Below are 15,776 nucleotides of genomic sequence, written 5' to 3'. Positions count from 1 at the left end.
GGTTCATTTAGATGAGCGGTTGTCGTTTATTGAGGAGCATGGCTCCATCTTGGCTAGGGATGTTAGATAGTTGCATTCTACTGATATTCCTGTGGTTAAGGTCTAGTAGGTACATCGACCTGTATATAAGTCTACTTGGGAGATTGAGTCTGATATGCATATTTCATATCCTTATCTCTTTGTTGATTCAGGTATTTTTCCTTGACTTTAGTTTGAGGACGAACTAGATATTTAGTGGTAGATGATAGAACAACCTAATTTTTTGTGATTTATGTGAAATGTTTATTGTTGTGTGATTTGACCATTGTATCTCTCTACGTAGTTATTTTATGGTATTTTTGGGGTGTGAGGGTGACTGGACTGGTTCTCGGTGCCCTTCGATGTGATTTAAGTGACATTATGGTTTTTGGTCGTTTGAGAAGCCTTATAGTTAACTTCAATCAACATTTATTGATCTGTGTAGTAGATAACAAAATAAACTGCTCCAACAGATTTGAAACATTGATTTTAGGGTGGTAACATGGTTGGTATAGTTTTATGGCTTTTATATATCATTTTGACCCTCGTCTGAAAAATTATGAAATTGGGGTTTGGGGGTCAACTTTGTGAAAAAGATATTTTTTCGTAAATTCAATATCTCTATTGATTCCAAAGAATCGAATTTGATAGGATAGCATAGTTCGTTTGCATTCATGGGATTCAGATGAATCTCGAGGGTCCGCAGAGACTTGAAGAATTCCAAGTCTCCAGTTGGTGTTGGTGTACATGCGATTGTGATTGTCCAGTCGCATTCGCGACTCAGCTGATCAACCCCAAGTATCGCATATGTGACATCTTTGTCGCGATTGTGATCCTCCGCGAATACGATGATAGGATCGCATATGTGATACCTGCCCTTAACCAGGTAATGCGAACGCTGCATGGTGATTGCAAATGTGATGCTTGGTTCCTTTATATACTTTATTTCACCATTTTCACCAATTTTTGAGACTTGGTACTTAGGTTTTCGCAATTTTAAGCAATTTCTTTTATTTTTAAGCTTGGGTAAGCTCCACAACACCTATTTCAACTATTTTCTCCAAATTTCATCCTGAAATTCTTATTTAAAAGCGAATTAAAAAGGTAGAAATTGAGGATTTTGGCCTGTAAGGCCTAAAAAATAGTATTCTCTGATATAAACCCCAATTTCAACCCATTTTTACTTGCATTAGTTTCTAATATTATAATTTCACTTCTCTTTCGATTTCATCTTCAAAACAACTGCAATTCTTAATTTTAAATGAATTTCAAGAATTTTTGTGGGTAAAGTTTAAATGTGATTTTTCTTAAATTTAGACCTTATTTTTAACTCATTTTGCTTTGATTTTCAGCTATAGACTGCTAAAAATATAAGAAATATGTTTCAAAAATAAAATTACAATTTTACCATTTTGTTTGAAATCAATTTCGAGGCTCCATTTTGACCCCAACTTAAAAGTAGGCAATATGGGTATCGTTGATTTTCTTTTGATGTTTAGATTCTATATTTCTATGTTATAGTTGGTTCTGAGTCCATTCATGGGATTCTTTTGATGTGTAGATTCTATATTTCTATGTTATAGTTGGTTCTGAGTCCATTCATGGGATTCTTTTGATGTGTAGATTCTATATTTCTATGTTATAGTTTGTTCTGAGTCCATTCGTGGGAGTAAGTTCTCGGATTGAAGGCTTGCAAACCAATTTTCGACATTCAAGGTAGATTATGGGTTGACTTTCTTCAAATTGGGTTGGATAGTTAATGTTGATACAAAATCATGTTAAGAGTTTGGGAACTAATCATGAAATTGGTTGTATTTCTTGTGTTGTGCCTGTATGAGGCCTGTATATATTGATGCTATTTGATGGTTTTGGAACATTATTTTCTATGTGTGACTGTGTGGGGTCCTATATGATAATATTGGCAATATGTATGTGAAATTAGTTGTATCTTGTTGATGAAAAAGCCTTACGTGGTATCAATGCTGACTTCTTTAATGTATTTCATTCTATTCGCATATGTATTATGTGAAATTCATGGATGGTTGAATAAATGAGTGGATTTTGACTTACTTGGTTGGATATTGAATCTCTCATTATGGTTGTTTGTGAGCATTACATTCTTATATCATATTCATTCATGAAACATTAGAACCATCGTGTAAATACTGGAAATACTAGAAAAACTGGCTTTTTTGACAGAAAATATGACAGCTTAAAAACCCTCTATTAAGGGCTGTTCCAGAAAGGAGATATGGATATTGGTTTAGATTTTGTATACAGGTTGACAAACCCCTCATGGGTCCTGCATCGGGAAGCTTTATCTCCATAGGTTTATTCGGAGGTTGTGCGACAACCTCATGCATCATATCATCATTATCATCATCGTCTTCTTCATTGTACTTTATAGACTGTGCTTATGTTGTAATCGTATTATTTCTTTGACTTTACATTGTACATTTATTTGTGATACTTTATCTCTCCTGATGCTTACTGTTTATGTGTATTTCCTTTTTGTACTTGTATGTGTGATATTTGTATACTTGTGTTCCTTTCTCGTAATTTCTATAATGTATGTGAATATTATAGAATTGTTAATGGAGATGGTGTAGGCTACTGTTTGGGACATTTTCTAGTTGCACGTGACGTTCCCTTAGTGTGTATTTTATATGCTCTATTTTCTACTTTGCTCAGTCGGCCTATGATACCTACTTAGTACAAGTGGACCATACTCACTCCTACTATGCCCTTTCGATGCAGATCCAGGTTCGAACACGCCTCATGGTGGTTAATTCAAGCGACATTTGGAGCTTTTCAAGGTAGCGGTTTCTTTCATAGGTCTGGATTTGACTACTACCTTTCCTTATTTAGATTATGTCTTTATTTATATTTGAGACAGAGTTGTTCCTGTTTTTGGATATCTTATGTATTTTAACTCTGATTTGTATTAGCTAGTTTTTACACAGTGAAGCTAGATTTTGGGATTTGGTTTGGTATTATTGATTATTATTTCTATTTTTACTATATATATGTGGCTCGACTCCATTCTAGGGATCTTACCTTGGTTTTGGCATTGATTTCTTATTTCGTATTAGTTTGGCTGATAGGCTTACTTGTTAAGGCTTGCTGTGACAAGTGTCATCACGAACCTTGGTTTTTGGGTTGTGACACAACACCTAGCTTAGGATGTGTCTCTAGCCTGACCTCACCCCCTGGGTCGACCATGGACTCTAACAAGAGCCCTAACTGCAGACTTAAGGTCCTCGTCTCCAATCATCAGAGCTTGCGTCATGACCATTTACGATAGAGTGAAACAATATGAATTGTTTTTGAAAACAACACAGACTCTACGAATGAAATGAATGAACAAAGTGAAGTTCTCCTAAGAATGTCCTATAGCCTCCCAAGATAAGAACCGGACATCATCATTCTGATCCGCGAGACTCTACTAGATACTTGTAATTGTACCAACAATTCCAGTGAACCTAGAGCTCTGATAACAATTTATCACAACCCAATTTCTCAGGTCATAATAGGGCCTATCTTAACCCACCAGTAGGTAAGCCAAATGTAGTCCAAAATGATATTAATGTGCTAATTATTGGAAGATATAAGAAATATTGAAAATGAAGCATACAACTAAATAGTAAATAGATAAATATAAGTGCAAGATACTAAATAAAGGCAGGGAGAGAAAAATGTACACATGAGTATTTCACGAACTGGTAAGGTTGGTACAAGAGCCACTAAATATAAAAGATGAGTACGGAATAATGTAAATATACAGGTGGTCTTAAAAGCAAAGACTATCCAAAAATAGTAGAAGGAAAGAAAATCAGCTTCGACTCTAAAAGCATACCCTATCTCTGAGTCCCAAAAGAAAGTTGGATGTAACATCAATGACGACTACTACTATTTGGATCTGCATCAAAAAAAGATGCAGAAGTGTAGCTTGAGTACCAAAATAAGAGGTACTCAGTAAACATCATCAGCCGATTGATCTAAATCATACTAAAAGTATGATAAAATGCAAGGAATTAAACTAAGTCAAGGATAATGCTAGACTCAAACCAAAACTGAAGAATGATACAATTATAATAATGACATACGAGATCACAATTGTCGAACTCAAATTGAAACTAGTAAATAAATCTCAAATAATGACAAGGATAATCCAGAGACATAATTTCCTTAAAAACCATATAATATCAACTTACCAACTCTAATAAAGAGTTTACAAAGGTATCAAGGTTTACAATGGGTCTAATAAATTATCCTAAAGGATAACTGTATCCTAGTTCGGGTATTGTGACTAATAAAAAACTGATAGAAGATCTAACTCAGCTTAGGTTCAAGAATTTCCCAAAAAGGATCTCAAGAAGGTTTTCTAGTTATACAAGGGGACTAATCTAGATGTTTGACCTATAAGGAGGGTTGATAGGACCCACCACTACCCCCAAAAACTCGCATTAAGGAAATCACCTGCCCAAATCTAGTCCTAAGAGGATATTCTTATCATTAAGAGGGATGACAAGGTCGAATTTCCAAGAAAAGGCCCCAAAATGGTAACTTAACCCATAAAATACTAGAATAACCACTGAGTTGTAAAACCCTACCCATAGCTAGCATACTTTTATACTAATACCATAATGAAGCCCAATCTAAGAGAGAAGTAAGGCTATCCTAAGACACCATCGAAAGCTTGGTACAATCAACTAGATCGAAGCTTTACCCTTCCGAGATCCTCCACACAATGTCCCTCTATCAAAATAATAGTTGACATTTAATATGAGAATAATAATATCCATATTGCATATAAATGCTTCAGGTCCAGAATGTAGCTAAATATCTCATGTGGGGACCACTTACGGAATCATAACTTTGAAATTGGAAAAAACATCCCTCTAAGCTCAAGGATTATTTACCCTAAAAATGGGTGAAATCTGAGTAGAATACTCCCTCAAATTAGTCCTCAAATAATCTAGGGATTTAAGTTTAAATTAGAGAATTAAATAAGAAATTAGAGAAAATTAACAAAGGTCTTTGATGAGAAAATGAACCCAACGAACTATCTAAGAAGTTAGAGGAAATTAACAAAAGTCTTTGATGAGAAAATGAACTCTTTAACTCACTCCGAACACCTAATGATTAAACTTCATAATCCGCTAAGCCTTCTAGAGTTTTATAGACTTGGAACTTAAAATAAATGAGACAAAATCAATTTTCACATCATTTAATACTGTTAGGGTTCCCTTACCCCAATACAACGCGATAGTTGACCTAACTTACCCTTCATCAATGTGGAGATAAGCCCACAAATGTGATGAGTTATAATCTTAGCCATCGTGGAAGCAACCAAGGTCTTTCAATTGTGATAGGCTATTTCCTTGGTATTTGTGAATGTGAAGACCATCTATGTCCTGCACCAGCTAAAGTTGCACTAACAGTTTTAGCCAAGTGCCAAAACTCTAATCAAATCCACGAAATTCATTTAGAATTATATGGATAAAAAAAACTATGCTACCCTACCAAATTCAGTATTTTAGACTCAATGACGCCATTGAAACTTCTATATAAGGTTATTTTGATGAAATATGGGTCCCACACCTAATAGGCATTTTAACAAAAATCCACCCAATTGCCTAAATCGAGTTTTATAGCCTTGGAACCCAAACCAAAGGTCCTCCTAGCCTTAGATTGATGTTCCAAATAAAAAAAACTATCAGAATTGGCAAATAAAGTCATTTACTTGAGTTTTAAGCCTAATACCCAAATCTAAATAGCGAAACAAACTAGGAAATTAGCTTAAAAAACAAAAGAACTATCGATAACAAAACTATCAATTTTAACAAGTCATAAATTATTTAGGGCAGCTATGGAAAATCTCTAATCACCAAAATGGTGCAGAAAAGCAAAAAATAACTTGGAGTGTCATTACACTGTGACTCTATCCCAACCCCCAAAATGGGTTCTAACTCTCAACTCAAATTTGACTTTCAAACCCAAACGGGGTCACAACTCCTGGCTTAGGACCCAACCTCAATTTTAAACTACGTTCCAACTCCAGATCTTGACTCGATCCTAACTACGACTCTCAACTTGGGACCTAATTTGGATCTTGTTTTTTTACCTTGACTCCCCATCTAGAACTTTTTGGCGTTAAATCAATATCCTACCTCAATTCAAGTTTTGATTGAGATTTTGGGTCAAGGTTTGGAGTTAGGGTTTGGATTAAAATTGGAGTTAGGTCTTGGGTTGGAGTTGGGAGTTTTTATTCGAGACTAGCGTTGGGGTCAGGAGTTGGAGGATAAGGTTGAAACAAATTTTTAAATGTTTTCTTTCTTTATGGGAAGCCATTTTTCTAAAACTTGAGCCAACTAACACATGACAAAATTGTAAAAGTATATTATTGAAAAATATTTTCCTTTATGCCATATATGCCTTAAATGTAAAAAGACAAACATTAGTAGTATTTATAGTGAAGTCATGATAATACTTTCTCCATTTACTTTTACTTGTCACATTTTGACCCGATACACCCATTTAAGAAAATTATTATTCATATGACTATTTAATCATACTATGCCTATTAATTGATATTTATCAGAGTATTATATCATGAAAATAATTGGAAGAATAATTAATTAAAATGAGTCCATAGTCTAAAGGGAAACTTTTTTGTCCAAATTTTTGAAGGGGCAGTGAAAAATGAAAAAATACCAAAGGCACAAAGGCGGGAAAGTCCTCACACCTTACCTTCAACCATTTAACCGTGTGATTTAAGTTGTTGAAGGTAAGGAGGCAAAAATAATGTTTGCCTTCCTTCTTCCATTGTTGCTAACAACTGACATCATAAGAAGGAATAAATTCCACACTTGTAAGGAGGGGAGCTACTATTGACTTACAAGGGTGGAGCAAATCACGTCTTATACATTATATTATTTTACGACAAATCCTAACCCTAAGATGTATTTCTCAGTATAAGAAAATACTCCATATTTCCTTAGTAGGTAGGGAATCATATATAACTTATTTTGATATAGTTGATGCACATAATGATTTAGTTGAAAAATATCAAGTTTGATGATAATTTGCATGACATATTACCTGCATTTTACAACTATATGTGCAATATTGTTCTTTTTTATAAATATACATAGAATCGTGAATCACATTCATGATAAAGAAGAATGGACGATATCTGCACTTCATGAACAAGAGTTATTATAATATATTGAAATAGTGATATTTAGTTAAGAGTTGTAGTCAGTTCGATGGTTGTTTAAAGAAGCGGTTGTATAAAGCATGAGATGTCACTAGAATGTGACATGATAGTTGGTTAGCACTTCTCTGAATTGAAATTTGTCCTAGCTAATCAAGTGTTATATATTGATATCTTTGTAAAGAATAATTGCTCATTTGTAATTAAAAAAATATCTTTTTCTTTATTCCTTTTCCCACTCAGCTATATGTAGATTCTTCTAGAATGCAAGTCTAGTTTAGCAAATAACTATCTAGATTAATAGTTTTTGACATAGTATCAAAGCAACAATTGTTGTCTATGCTGTGATTCTCCATAGAAATAAAAGTAGCCCATAAATTTGTAAAAGTAGTTCACACAGAATTAATTTTTTATTGATAGCAACTCAATGGCAGAAAATACAAAACATAGAACTAACGGTAACCCTATTGTCACCATTGATCCTCATCATCTTCTATATCTTTAGTTGTATAATACACTTAGGTAATAATACCACTTAAGATCACCGCATCGAAAAACTATGGGCTATGCAGTCGGCCGATGAAATTAGCTTTATGAGGTAAAGAAAAATTTGGATTCATAAATGGATCATGTGAGAAATATAGGTATAAAGGTGAATTAGCCAAATTATGTGAAAAATGCACTGCAATAGTACTATCGTGGATTGTTTATATAGTTGTTGCTGAGTTGATACCTAGTATTTTGTTTGCTATGAGTGCCAAGTTTGGATTGATTTTAATAAATGTATTGATTGCTTAAAATTGACAAGACTTTATCATATTTAGACAAAAATCATAAATCTACGACAAGGTATGGACTATGTAACTAGTTATTATTTGAGGATAATTGATGCATGTCATGAACTAGATATAATGGCCTTGTTACATCATTGTGAATGTAAAGAATTGAGTACTTACATCGAGCACCTTAAATTGAATTAGAGTATATTATCTTTGGATTGTTATTTTACCTTATGGGATTGAATGAAAGCTTTAGTCAGATTAGTAGTATTTTATCTAGGCACCAATTTTCTTTCTGAATGAGGTGCATGGTATTGTTGCCCAAGAAGAAATTCAGAGGACTTGCGCTTGTTGATGGAAAAAAGAGGAATTGACACTTCTTGCTAGAAGTTCACAGTTACGTAGATTCACTTCTAAAAGGGAGGTTTCAAAGATATTTGACTTGTTTTGTGAATATTATGGTTATCATAATCATTTGAAGAATGATTTTTATAAACTGGTTGGTTACCCTAATGATTTTTAGAGTTAAAAATCTGGGAATGGTAATGTTGTTGAAACAAATGTTAGGCCTAATGCTAACACTAAAGAGATATATCTCTTTCATATTGTGGGGCTTTCAATAATTAATCTGAAGAGTATAGACTGCAGGGCTAGTATCATAATTAATTTGGAGGTTACATGCATTCTCAGAACCAATCTAGTGGTTTTAAGTCACATGTTAATTATTATCATCCTCGTTCTTCTGGTAAATCACATTTCAAACCATGAGATATACCAATGGTACAGATGGTGCATCTTCTTCATCCATGGGCCATTTTTTTTTTATCTAAGTAACAATATGATCAACTAATGAAGATGATAGGTAAAGAGAAATCACCTGAGTATTCTTTAAATTTGGCATATATAACTATTTTATTGTCCAATGCTTTTGCATCTGAATTGATAGTAGATTCAGGTGCTACCCATCACATTACACCTTTGAGGGAACTTTTTCATTTAATTAGAACTTTGCAAGATGGTCTTTCTAATAGAGTGCAGGTTCTAACAGGTGTAGATACACAAATAAGCAGTGCATAAAAGATTATTATTTTAGGAGATAATGAGTTGAAAAATGTGTTGCATGTATGGAGTTTAAGTTTAATCTAATCTTAGTGTCTAAGCTACCAAATAATTAAGTTATGCAATTATTTTTTCCTTAATTTATGTCTTTCAGAAACTCTCCAATAGAAAGATCTTGGGGATTGGTAAGGAAAGAGAAGGGTTATACATTTTACAGGACTGTATTAGATCTACAATTATTGCAACTTCAATTTTGGGGACTAATATAGAAGACACTATATGGAACTATAGATTGGTACATCCTTCAGGATCTGCAATGTAGCATATCTTTTCTTTACCCAAGAAAGTTTAGACTCAGATTCATAACAATTATGACATCTGTCCACTTGCCAAACAACATAGACTAAAAATCCATGGTATAGTTCTAATAAAGCTTTAGATTATTCTGATTTAGTTCACTTGGATGCTTGGGGTTCCTACAAGAATGGGGTTTCTACAAGAAACACACCTATGATATATGGCATTCATTTGTGACATTTGTAGATAGCTTTAGTAGATACATTTGAATCTGTTTAACAAATCTAAAGTTTTAAGCATATTGCAATATTTTCTTTCTTTAATAAAAAATTAGTTTGATGTATGTGTTAAGTTGTTTAGATCAAATGATGGTATAGAGTTGTTAACTCTTAGTGTACTGACTTGTTTAGATCTAATGGGATCATTCATCAAACTAGTTGTGCTTATACACCCCCACAAAATGGGCCTATAGAAAGAAAGCACAAGCATATTTTGGAGGTGGCTAGAGCATTAAAGTTTCAGAGTAGGACACCCATCAGGTTCTAGAGGGAATGTATAAGAACTTTTATGTATCTTATAACAAATCCCCTCCTTAGTCCTGGATGGTATGATTCCATATAAGATGTTGTTCGAAAAACCTACTAAGATTAATCACTTAAGAGTGTTTAGATGCCTTTGTTATGTCAGTGTTTGCCTAAAGGTGACAAGTTCCACTCGAGGGAAAGAAGAGCTGTCATAATAGGTTACTGTGAAAATCAGAAAGGATACTAATTGTGTGAATTGGGAACCAGTTTGTTATTTTTAACTAGCTAAGTTTTTCTTTTAAATCTGAAGCATAAAATGATGGTGTTGCAGATATGTTCACAGTTACACCATTACAGATAAATGATCACTCAATATTTAAGAATAACACTACTCAACAACATAATTAAATTCCTGATTTATTCATTCAGAAAACTATGCCAATCATATCCACTGATGTATCTGTTGATGAAATACTAGCTTTAAAAGTTGCAGACTCATCATAAAACTTGTTATTGATAATGAATTTTTTGAACCACAACCTATAGTGGTCAATGATGCAAACGATCAAGAAGACATACCTCAAGCAGTACTTGTGATGTTCTCTCAACCTGTACAAGGAAGGCCCTAAAGAAATGTGAAACCTCCTATTTGGCTTACTGATTATATCACTCTTATCAAACAATAACTAATTGTTCATATCTTATAGCCAACTAATTTGAATATTCTCATCTGTCAAGCTTATATCAGGAGTATTTAAGGTCCATCTCGGCAAATTAGGAGCCAAAATCTTTTAAAGAAACTTCACAATATAAAGAGTAGATAAATTCAATGCAATAGGAAATCAATTCTTCAGAAGAAAATCAGACCTAAGAGTTAGTAACACTGACACCTAGTAAGCAACCTATAGGATCTAAATGGGTTTATAAGGTTAACCTAAATGGGTTTATAAAGTTAAAATCAAGGCTAATAGTGAGATTGATAAGTACAAGGAAAGGTTAGTTACAAGGGATACACACAAAGAGATGGTTTGGATTTTCATAAAAAAAATTCCTTTATGGCCAAGATGGGAACTGTTAGGATAATGATAAGTGTTGCAGCCTCTAAGGATTTGAATCTTTTCCAAGTTAATATGAGTAATGCTTTTTTACAAGGAGATCTTTATAAAGAGGTTTATATGTCATTGCCGTAAGGATTCTATAGTACGGGGAGACTAGAGTATGTAAGTTGCTTAAGTAACTATATAGACTCAAGAAAGCATCAAGATAGTGGATCATTAAGTTAACCACTGCTCTACTGAATATAGGCTATAAGCAGAGTTCACATGATCATTCTCTATTCACTAAGCAGTGTGATGATGATATTGTGGTGTTATTGACTTATGTAGATGATTTTCTACTTTTAGGAAGAAATTCAAAACTTATAACTGATGTAAAAGAGTGTTTGCATAGTTAGTTTAAAGTTAAGGACTTGGTGGAGTTGAAATATATATTTTAGAGATTAAAGTATTGAGTTCTCAACATAGAATTTTGCTGAATCAGAGGAAGTACACATTGGAGCTTATATCTAATATTGGACTGACAAGAGCTAAACCAGTCTTTACACCCTTGAAAGCTAACATTAAGCTCATATCAATTGAGAGATGACAACATTAAGGGTTGTAAGATATGTGAAAGGTTTACCCAGACTAGGAGTTTTTATGAAAAGAAGTCCATAATAGATTTGGTGGTACATTGTGATTTAGATTGGGAAGCCCCAACACAAGTAGATTAGTGACAAGGTTCATCTTGTAGTTAGGATCCTCACTAGGTTTCTTGAAAATTCAAGAAACAAAACAATGTAAGTCGCAATTCAAAAGAGGCAGAACATCATAGCATGTCAGCTGCAGTTGTTGAGGTAATTTGGATAGCAGGATTATTGAAGAATTTTTCCAACACTACAAGAAAATGTACAATTAGCAACAACTTTTTAGCAATGAAAACATTATTGTTGGCTTAGATCAATAAATGGCAACAACTTAATTTTATTGTTGCTACATTTGTAATTTTTAATCATAGTTTTTATATCGTTGTGAAAAATGATAATTTTGTTGCTATATTCTATAGTTAATATAAAATAATTCCAACAACTTATTCACAACAAACATAATTTTGTTGCCTAATTTTAGTAAAAGGCAACAACTTGATTTAATTGTTGTTATTTTATTAAATATTTGTCAATAAAAATTCTTTTATTGCTAATCCGCTTAATTAGGCGTTAAATTTCATATTTATTTTTTGAATTTTCTGCCAAATATCTGTAAATACGGCAAATCTCCAAAATATTAGAGATCGCCTCTTAGTTTCCTGCTACTAGGTTTTTTTCCATTGTTATACCCAAGCTCTCATCTCTTCTCTGATTTCTTTATGGCGGAATTTACCCAAGCTAGTTCTTTGATTGCTTCCTCTAAGTTTGGTGAGTTATTACTTATAATTTAGTCTCTATATATATATAGTTTGATGACTTGTTTCTTGAGTTATTGTATTCTTTTTATTTGTGGATCCTATGTGCTTATTTGATTTGTTGATGAACGTAAAGCTGCTGAAAACAGTCTTAATCAAGCTTAATTTTTTCTTATAAATGCCATTTGTATTGAATTTTTGCTGAAAGTTGCTTGAGAATTAGCTTTAAATTCCTTATTTTTAATTTGCAGATTCTCCCTAATGGTGTTTTTGTTAAGATCTTAAGATTTGTAAGATAAATATTGTCTAGATTTTTTTATTTGGAGAGAGATGACGATATGATACCCAATAAGATTTGGTGGTTTTGGGTTGTCCATCAGGTGATAGACTAGTTACCCCACAGTTATCTCCATAAGATACAACGACCATTTGCAATAATTAATAACGACTTCCAGATTGCTAGAATACCTAATGGGTCAATTATAGTGCCCGACTTAAAAGCTAACAAACCGCTATCGTCGTCCATGTGGAAATTCGCTGCTACGGATGTGAAGTATTGCAGGTTAAGGAAAATAGAGAGGAAAAAAAGAGGGACATGAAATTAAGAGAAACAAAGCATTGAAAATTTTTAGTTGTGCTTGTGTTTTCTCAAATCCGGAAGGATTTTATAGAGTGCAAGTTGGATATTTTTTGTTGTTTGATTTATGCAAGTTGAAAATTAGGTTCCAATACTTTATATAAGTATATTGTGAAGATGGAAACTTTGGTATTATTTCTGTTACAGCTTGAAATGTATGAGCTTGAAATTCTGAGGACGTATATTCTAAACCATTCCTCTGGTAAATTTCCTCTGTAATAGCCATAGTTTGCGAAGCTAGCCACTTTTTCATCACTGAAATTAGGCTTGATTTGCTAAATCTTTGGCATTTATGAAAGTGCCATGAAAACCATAAGGCGCTCTTGATGGTAGTTTCACTGTGGCTTTGAGCTTTAAGGTCATTGCATTGACAATTTGTAGCTCTGATTTCCATTCTGTTTCTTCATGCACAAATGCTAAAATGTAACCATCATCTTCTGCTTAACAGTTCGGGTCTCTTGGTAAAAAAAAGAGGCTCTCCACCATACTTGTTGTCACCATAAATGAATTTATGAACTTTACCAGTAAAAAGGTCTACTTTTTTAGATCCAAAAACTTTTGGCCAGGATTCTGCAATAGCCAAATATGTATATTGCGTCTTTCTACCAAGTTTGTTCCTGTTAACCATTCTGGCCTCCAAATTTACTTGTTCCTCTTTGTTTTGGATTATTGTTTTTTTGGTAATTTTGTGTTCTTCAAATTAAGATTAATTTTTGATAAAATACTCTTTAGACCCTCACACACTCATTGAAAATTGAATTTGGTGGAGTCATACAAGGATCACTGACTATGATTTCATCAGAATCTTTATCTTCCCATGCATTCCAGAGATGGAAACAAAAGCAATCATGTACTTAAACCTATTTTAAACCCAAATTATCTTTACCATACTTTTCCATAACCCCAAATCTTAAAATATTTTCCTTGTCATAAACTACTGATGATCCTCCACAAATTATTCTAGATATCTTGAACACAACTTATTGATCAGGAATGATAATAAACTTCTCAGTTATCGTGAAATAATGTATCATTATTGGATCCTCCACAGGAATTTCCACATCGTTTGACTTCTTACCATATTTAAAAAATCTAAAGTACTTAAGATACGACTTCTAAATCACATCGTAGCTAAAAGCAAATAGCTCACCCAAAACAGAGTCGAGTCTCGGGTGATCTATCATAGTGGATTTCAATTATCTATTGAAATCAAACCTCCATTTTGTTGTAAGGTCACTAGTAGGTGTCACCTTAACATGATATGGAAAATTATCTTCAGATATCGCGAGTAATCGATTGTTGAATTAAACCAACCCAGTATTAGTAACACCAGTTCCTTTACTATGATCAACAATTCTGAAAAGTCCACTAGCATAAAAAAGCATAAGCCTTGATATCCCTAAATATCCATATAATTCCCCAATGGCTTTAGGGAAAATAAGGTGACCTGATACTTTTTCTTGAACAAATCATTCTATCTCAGTAAACTGCTACGCTTAGCTAGCTGACGCATCTTTGAATTGAACAGCATGAACCATGCCATCTCTATCAAAGAAATGGTGTTTGGCTATTGGTTTGAAAAGTGGGTTTGCTCCATTACGGGAGTAGACACCTTGCACATATTTAGGTATTTTTCTGATCACCGGTAGTGTTGAGTGATAGGTTTTTCAGGTACAGGAGCAAAGTTTCCTGAAATTTGAACTCGTGGGCTAACTGTTTTAGGTAAAGGGTGTTCGAGTTCGTGTTTTGTTAAGGCACTTTCTACAGTATCTAAAGCCATTGTTGCTACTTTCTTCACTAAATTCCACTTAAAAGTGTTGGTGTTTTCTTGTTTTGGTTGTGAAGTTATGGTTGGAGTGGAAATAGTGTTGGTTTTTGGTGTTTGATAAGTTATGGATTTCTTAGGAAAATGAAGAGAAAGGAGAACCATTCCCTGGAACTATATAGCCCTGGCATTTAGGAGAACATGCCAATGGAGAAGTCATACTTACACTTTTCCCTTTCAAAGGATTATCAACAGGGTGTGAAGAGATTAAGATAGATCTGTCGGCTGTTGCCAGAAATACATCAAGACTTTTTCTTCTCTTGTAGTAGTATTATTTTACCTCTTTCTTTACACATAATATATGTTAATCATATAGTCCTAGCTAGCTTGTACATATTTCAACTAATTACACAGGATACCTACTATCTTTCATTAACACAAATAATAAGTAACTCTTCCTCACTGATAGAAAATAAGGCATCTACCTATTATCCCATAATCGTAAAAATCAGTTCATGCCATTAGTACTATGGGAATAAACAAAAATCTGAGTAATAAATATAGGTTCATCAAGCCACATTATTCATTTATAGTTTTGAGAGCAAGAAAAATAATAATTAGAAGTTAAAAATTATTATACCGATTCTTTTGCAGAAGAGAATGCAAGAACTTTGGGGTTTCATCTTGAGGATTACTTTGGGGTTTGTCTTGGTGATTTCCTTCCATCGATTCTTCAGTATAAGGCATAATTATTTTCCTTAGTTATAATTCTAACTAAAGGCATGGTTTAGATGATTTATTTCATGGTTCTACTACTTCATGATTATGGTTTCCAACTATTATTTGGAGATTTTTATATTAAATGCTTGGCCATGGTTGGGGGTATGTCCCAACCAAATTTGTTTACTCTTTTGGATAGAGGCTTAAAGGTGCTTCTGGGGGTTGATATGGGCGGGATCGGTATTGGTGTCAACCTTGGCATTAGAATAAGCCGGTAGGCTGACATCATTAGACGACATTGTTGGTTGTTCCATCCTAT

At 33.5% G+C, this 15,776-nt stretch overlaps 1 pseudogene; it reads right to left on the bottom strand.

The window, feature by feature from the left end:
- Positions 1-13,233: 13,233 nt before the first annotated feature.
- Positions 13,234-14,902, bottom strand: LOC107865230 (annotated as a pseudogene).
- Between the last annotated feature and the right edge of the window lie 874 nt (positions 14,903-15,776).

This window comes from Capsicum annuum, chromosome 3 (genome assembly GCF_002878395.1).
Source record: "Capsicum annuum cultivar UCD-10X-F1 chromosome 3, UCD10Xv1.1, whole genome shotgun sequence".
In the NCBI taxonomy this organism is placed as follows: Eukaryota; Viridiplantae; Streptophyta; class Magnoliopsida; order Solanales; family Solanaceae; genus Capsicum; species Capsicum annuum.
This window is presented reverse-complemented; position numbering and strand designations above follow the sequence as displayed.